Source organism: Arachis ipaensis, chromosome B10, assembly GCF_059453495.1.
Source record: "Arachis ipaensis isolate K30076 ecotype BB chromosome B10, ASM5945349v1, whole genome shotgun sequence".
Lineage (NCBI taxonomy): Eukaryota > Viridiplantae > Streptophyta > Magnoliopsida > Fabales > Fabaceae > Arachis > Arachis ipaensis.
In genome coordinates, this window is record NC_142435.1 from 92,098,919 (window position 1) to 92,106,852 (window position 7,934).

Sequence of the window (7,934 nt, forward strand, 5' to 3'; positions counted from 1 at the left end):
TCTTGAAAGAAGATATGGAAGAAGTTAAGCAGGAAAGTGGAACTGAGCAAGCCAAGGATCTGCAAAAAGGCATGATGGAAGTATACCAACCAAAAGCACCATTTCCTGAGAGGTTAGGAGGAGGTGAAAAAAGGAAAACCTATTCAAGGTTTCTAGAGACATTTAATTCTCTGCATGTCAATATTCCCTTTCTTGAGATTCTTCATCAAATGCCCACACACATCAAATATTTAAAGGAATTGTTAAGCAAGAAAAGAGTTTTGAAGGGAGGACAAACGGTAACAATGAACAAAGAATGCAGTGCTCTCATCAAGAAGGACACACTCTCTAAGAAAACGGACCCAGGAAGTTTTCATATCCCTTGCATCATAGAAGAAACAAAAATTGACAGAGGATTCTGTGATCTAGGAGCTAGCATAAATGTGATGCCTCTAACTCTGATGAAGAGGCTACAACTGAACGAGGTGAGATCCACTGATGTAATCATACAACTGGCTGACAAAACTCAGAAGCAAGCTGAAGGGGTAGTTGAAAATGTGCTGGTGAAAGTAGGAGATTATTATTTCCCCACAGACTTTGTCATTGTGGACATGGAGGAAAGCTATTTACACCCTATCATTCTGGGCAGACCATTTCTAGCCACTACTAGAGCGCTCATAGATGTAGAACAAGGAGAACTAATTCTGAGAATACATGATGAACAGCTCATGTTCAAAATCTTCAAACCTGCATCTGAACCTGAACCAGAATCTGAAAGGCCTAAAGATGATAGTAGCCATCCGTGTTTGGAGGAAAGTAATCCAGCAGCTGAGACTCTAAAACAGTCATTGGAAGGCAAACAAGAGTTGCAAGAGTTAGAGCCACAAGAATCAGTGGAAACAGATCAGAAGGATCCTCCTGACATAAAGGTCAATGAAGAAATCCTCAAGAGAAAGGGAAGAGTGATAGGGAGATTGCCAAGAGGATGGAGAAACAAGAAAATTCCCACTGAAGGTTTTTCTCCAGGGGATAAAGTGATCTCAAGTCATTATCTGCCAATCCCACCTGGCCTCAAGACCATTCCTTCCCAGCTCCCTCAAGTGTTCACAATCAAGAAAGTTCTTTCTATGGAACATTTAGAGGTCATGAATGAATCAAGAGGGGACGTTTTCATAGTGAGAGGAGAGGACGTCAAGCACTACAATCCACCCTAACAAGGGACAACCGTCAAGCTAATGACGTTAAACAAGCGCTTGTTGGGAGGCAACCCAACCTGAGGTAATACCTTTTTGCTGTTTCTTTCATTTGTTTCAATAAAAGGGGTAAAGTAGTTTCTGTGCATTGCAAAGAATTAAGTTTGGTGTTTCACACCAAACAATGAATTCATGGCTCCATAAGTCAAAGGGGAATGTGTGACTCTAAGTTTGGTGTTCCACCATAAAGATCAACTGAACACAACAACCTTTGAATTATGTGAAAGGAACAACTATTCTAAGCAGTCACAGAAATGCTTAAAACCCTTAGTAGCAACATCATTCCAAGATAACTCAAGGATTCAAAGAACACAGAGAAGTAAGTGGGAGACTAAGTTTGGTGTTCACACACCAACTTAAGAATCCGATACTTACCCACACATAGTTGAGCTAACCACTTAAGTGCTTGAGGAGCAAGCAACTTCATTACTCTTTGCAGGAAAGGAAACAAGAACCTTAAAGCAAGAAGCAACATTTAGGAAGAAGAAGGAGAAATCAAAGTGTTTCCTGACAACAAAGAGAAAACAAGGAATTTCACAAGGTGGTATTATTCCTTGATAATTCTTTAAAATGGTTAAACAAAAGCATGCGTGTTCTGGTTTAAACTGTAAATGTTGAATCTTTCTGGAATGTGTAGTTTTTTTTGTTAATTGCTTTGAATAAAGTGAATGCTTAGATGTTTGGATATAACTTCACCTTCTTAAACAAGTGCCTGCCATGCTTGTTCTGTTTCAAAAATAAAAGAAAAGTTTGAACAAAAGTAACTTGGCTAAATTAGTGACAAACCAAGTAGAATTAAGTGGTGGTATGCATGCTTGATTGTTTAGTCACATCACTAAAATTAGAGTGTAGAATTATCATTTTTTATGTAGAAGTAAAAATTGTCTATGGATCTTGATGAATAAATGTCTTTGGCCATGAAAAAAAAGAAAGAAAAAGGAAAAGAAAAAGCCACGGAAAAAGGCAACCAAAAAGCAAAAAAAAATTGAGAAAATAAGCTAGGCACCAATGGTTTGAACTTCTGAGACAAATGCCTGTGGTGTTTATGTATTAAGGATATGCTTGGATGAATAGGTTCGGAGGAGTGTTTCAACACTTGGTAACTTGGGTTAACTAACCCGGGATTATCAACCAAAAGTCCATTATCAAGAGCAACCTCAATACAAAACATTTAGTCACACAAAGAGGTGCTGGGCACCAATGTCTCAAGAAGAAATGTGAACTAAAATGCCTAAAGTGGATATGTGTAGTGCACTGATAAGAAAAAGAAAATGCCAAAGGCTTGTGCAACACATGACACTAAGCAAACAAGGAGCAAAAGAAGCTCTAAGAAAAGGAAAAGAAAAACAAAAGAAAAGTGCCAAAGACATAAGAATAACAGGAGGCCATAGCAATTTTTGATGGATGCAATGAAAAAGTGATAATCCTACCTGATAAGTATGAAAAAGTGATGCTGCAACTTTCTGCATAGAACCCTTCTGATGAACTTCAAATGCTTGCTAATATAGCCAATGTAATTACTTTCTGTTCATACTTTCTTCTCAAATAACTCAGGACTTGCTTAGGGACAAGCAAGTATTAAGTTTGGTGTTGTGATGCCAAGGCATCATAGGCTAGTTTCACTAGCATGTTTCTGTTAGTTTTAGTTGTTTTATGCATTTTCTTGAGCTTAAAGTAACCAAAAATGGTTAAATGAAGAACAAAGTAATGAACCATCCAAACAATATGATTTTGATGCAAATTCCATGAGTTTTAGTTATATTACTTAAATGCTATGAATGAAAGATTTCTCATGAAATTTTGCAAGACTTTGATGCAATTGTTTGGATGATTTCAGGGAAGAAGAGGCTAAGCAAGGAAGCAACAAAATCAATAAAGGAAGCTTGAATATCACATGTGGAGTTTAAGTTCCAGTTTAAGCCTAAACTGGAGCTTAAACGCCAAAATCATGAAGGATAAGAAATGCTGGGATTGAAGTTTAACCTCCAGTTTGACCTCAAACTGGAGGTTAAACGCCAGAATGAAAAGCCTCACTTAAGGAGCATTCCACGTTTAACCTCTAGTTTGACCTCAAACTGGAGGTTAAACGCCAGAATGAGTATGCCACCCAGGGAGGAGTTCCACGTTTAACCTCCAGTTTGACCTCAAACTGGAGGTTAAACGCCAGAACCAGGAAGAGTACCAGGGGCCATTCCACGTTTAAGCTCCAGTTTGACTCAAACTGGAGCTTAAACGTGTTCGATAGTTTTTTCACTCCAGGGTTGCTCTCTCCATCTCCACGTTTAACCTCCAGTTTGACCCCAAACTGGAGGTTAAACGTGTTCGACACCTCCAGGGCCACCATTCCAAGCTTCCACGTTTAACCTCCAGTTTGACCTCAAACTGGAGGTTAAACGTGTTCGACCTCCAGGGCTGCCCTTCCTATCTCCACGTTTAAGCTTCAGTTTAACCTTAAACTGAAGCTTAAACGTGTTCGACTACATGACTCTCCAGGGCTACCTTCTTCCATTTCCACGTTTAAGCTTCAGTTTAACCTTAACTGAAGCTTAAACGTGCTTCTACAAATGGCCTCACTGGAAGTGTCTGGCGTTTAAGTTGCAGTTTAAGCTTAAACTACAACTTAAACGCCACTCTTGAAAAGGGTTTCTGGGCCAAAAATATTGTGATTTAAGTTAGTCTTTGAGCACAATTATTAACTTAAACTTACTTTGGTATGAAACCCAATTGAATATCATGGTTTATGGGATTGGGCCTGAAGGATTGATGAGTTTGAAATCTCAATTTATTGAGTCATGTGTCATTATTTGATTATCACTAAGTTGGCTCAATAAATGTTACAGGATCTGGATCAACAACCTCATCAAGATTATGGATCATAAACCCAAGGCAAAAGGAAAGCAAGGAGAGGCCTCAAAGCCCAAGAAGCACAACTGAAGCTCAATATAGAAAGTGTATAAATAGGATAGAAGTTAAGTTAGAAAAAAGCCTTTACTTTCACTTTTAGCTAGTTTCTTTTTCTTTGTAATTGAATTCAGAGCTATGATTCACTAAACCCCCTTTCATTGGGGTAGGGAGCTCTATTGTAATTCAATGAATCAATAATAGTTTATCTTCTTCTTCAATCTTTTCTCTTGAATTTTGTTAGAAAGCTTCTCGATCTAATTCCATTGAGTAGTTGTCTTGGGAAAGAGACTACTCATACTTGGAATCCTTCGGAGCCTTGGGAAAGGAATGGAGGATTCATGCTAGAGAAGCTTTCTCACAGTGGATTGGATTGGGGTTTGGATGGATATTGTGACATGTAATCCTACCAAATTGTGGTTCATGAAATTGTGTGGTATAATCAGTGATCAAGCATCATCTCTTCTTATGAACATTTAAACCAAGGGATTGGGAATTTGTTTGTTTTTAGAGAGCATTGGTGAGCCAAGGAATTGGGATCCAATCATATAAGATTGCCAAGCAAAATTCAATGAATGCATTGGTTGAGGAAGAGATTTACATGTTTTGATTCGGAGATTTCAATATCTCCTAAACCCAATGAATTCCCCATTTCTGATTTCCACTTTCTCTTTACATTCTGCAATTCAATTCTTGCAATCATCCCCATTCCCTTTTAATTTCAGCAATTTACATTCTGCTCTTTAATTCATGCAATTTAAGATTCAGCCATTTAATTTTCTTGTCATTTACTTTTCCCGCCAATTTTACATTCCGCAATTCTCATCTCAAATCTTGATTCCGCTCAACTAGAACACACTTCTAATCCGAATTGCTCACTCAACCAATCCTTGTGGGATTCGACCTCACTCTATTGTGAGTTTTTACTTGACGACGATAACCGGTGCACTTGCCGGAAGGAATTTTGCCGATCGTGCAATTTCCTAAATCGTAGCATAACACGTTTATGCGCATCAAGGCTCATCAATGTTATTGGGAAAGGTAAGTCCCAATAACGTGTGCGAAGGACCAAGAGTCAACGTTAGTGGTAACGTTTGTGCCACTAACGTTGAGGTTAACATGGCTCATACTTGGGTGAGCAACGTTAGTGAAAAAGGTGATTGTCACTAACGTTCTCGAACCCACACTTTCACTTAACGTTAACACCACTAACGTCCTAAGCAAAAAGTCCCTGCCTACTTCACACTTTCTCTCTGCAAGCAAAGCTAAGCCCAATGAAGAAGATAACTACTTCAAACTCAGGATCCAAAGGCCCATACCTAAGACTTGAAGAGCCAACTAGAAGATCAGAAGAGTAGTATATATAGGAGTAGCTTTGAATTAGTTTGAGAGAGGAAACTTTAGGGAGCCTTTGACAAAGAATTACTCTCTGTATTTACTCTACACTTATAGTTTTACTTTCAGCATGTATTCTCCATCTTTGTTTTCATTTTCCAGAGCTATGAACAACTAAACCCCTTTCATTGGGTTAGGGAGCTCTGTTGTAATTTGATGGATCAATTTTAGTTTTCATTCTCTTTCTTCTATCTTTTCTCTTGATTTTACTAGAAAGCTTTCGATCTTCATCCAATTGGGTAGTTATCTTGGAAAAGTAGCTACTCATACTTGGATCTCTTCTGAACCTTGAAAGAGGAATGAAGGGATCATGCTAGAAATGCTTTCTCATGCTGGACCAAATTGGGTTTGGATGGATATGTGTCTATAATCCTTCCAACACTTGATTTGGGAAATGCATGTGGTATAATCAGTGACCATACTTCATCTCTTCTCATGAGCAATTGACCAAGGAATTGGCTATTGATCAAGATTTGAGAGATTGAATTACAAGGAATTGTAATTCGATCACTTAAGATTGCCAAGGAGATCAATGAATGCATTGATTGAGGAAGAGATGAAAATGAACTTGATCCGGAGAATGCAACATCTCTTGAGCCCAATGAACTCCCCATTTCTGATCTTATCCATTCTCTTTAATTTCTGCCATTTACTTTTATGAGCAATTACCTAATTCCCATTTAAGATTCTGCAATTTACTTTCCGCCATTTACATTCAGCTCTTTATTTCCAGCATTTACTGTTTCTGCCATTTACTTTTCCACCATTTAATTTTCTGTAATTCTCAACTCAAATTCTGATTCGTTCAACTAGAACATTCCTCTAATTAAAGTTGCTTGATCAATCAATATCTATGGGATTCGACCTCACTCTATTGTGAGTTTTTACTTGACGACGAATTCGGTACACTTGCCGAAGGAAATTTGTTGTAAGACAAGTTTTCCATGTATCAAGTTTATGGCGCCGTTGCCGGGGATTGATTTTGAATCAACAATGATTAAATTGGAGGATAACTAGATTGAGCATTTTTAGTTTGTTTAATTTAATTTTCTGTTTGAGTAATTTACTTTCAGTTTTAGTTAATTTCTTCCCTTCCCCCTACTTTTTCATTTTTTTTAGTTATTTGCAATTCAGTTCACTGACCCACTAACTGTTTGATATATTGCATCACTCACACTAACAGTAATTCTAACAGAAATACTTCCTGCATCTATTTTCCTTGCTTGTGCTTTGTTGGTTGTATGACAAGGAGAAGAAGCGGGGCTTCAACTTCCTTTGATTCAGAACCTGAGAGGACCTTCCTTAGATTAAGGAGGGAAGTAAGAGAAAAATGAGTAGTGGGTGCCGAGGAATAGGAGGAATACTTTGAACCAAACATGGAAGAAAACATGGAAAACCATCATGAAGAAGAGGCTCACAACCATGGCAGAGAAGGTCGAGAAAATCATGCTGGGGAGGAGAGAAGAGTTTTAGGCTCTTACATCAATCCAAACCCAGGAAACTATGGAAGTAGCATTCAAAAGCCGACTATCCATGCCAACAATTTTGAACTAAAACCACAGCTCATCACCCTTTTTCAGAACAACTGTTCGTTCAGAGGAGGCATCCAAGAAGACCCCAATCAACATCTAACCACCTTCCTGAGGATATGTGACACGGTGAAGTCTAATGGTATTCATTCCGACGCCTATAGACTGCTCTTATTTCCATTCTCACTCAAGGATAAGGCAGCCAAGTGGCTGGAGTCTTTTTCGAAGGAGAGTTTGACAACCTGGGAAGATGTGGTGAATAAATTTTTAGCCAGATTCTATCCTCCCCAAAGAATCAACAGGCTGAGAGCTGAGTTCCAAACTTTCAAGCAACAAGATGGTGAGAATCTATATGAAGCATGTGAGAGGTTTAAGGACCTGACAAGGAGGTGTCCACCAGATATGTTCAATGAATGGGTGCAGCTACACATTTTCTATGAAGGTCTTTCTTATGAATCAAAGAAAGCAGTAGACCACTCATCTGGGAGATCTCTAAACAAGAAGAAGACCATTGAGGAGGCTATAGATGTCATTGAAACTGTAGCAGAAAATGACTATTTCTATGCTTCTGAAAGAGGGAACACTAGAGGAGTGATGGAGCTAAACAATGTAGATGCTCTGCTGGCCCAAAATAAACGTATTACCAAGCAGCTGGCTGACCTCACCAAGAAGATAGAGAGGAACCAAGTAGCAGCAATCACCACTTCATCAGCAACCCAAGAAGGAGTGAATCAAGAAGCAGAGGGTAGTTAGGAGCAAGCCAACTACATTGGGAATTCACCTAGGCAAAACCATGATCCATACTCCAAGACCTACAACCCTGGTTGGAGGAATCACCCAAACTTTGGGTGGGGGAATCAACAAGATCAAGGCCAAG

General features: G+C 38.8%; 1 non-coding gene across 1 annotated transcript; it reads right to left on the reverse strand.

Annotated features, from left to right (window-relative positions):
* Window positions 1–7,357: 7,357 nt before the first annotated feature.
* On the reverse strand, window positions 7,358–7,464 carry LOC148580864 (small nucleolar RNA R71). The gene has a single exon (XR_015899098.1). It is a non-coding gene; the product is annotated as a small nucleolar RNA R71 (small nucleolar RNA).
* Window positions 7,465–7,934: the final 470 nt, after the last annotated feature.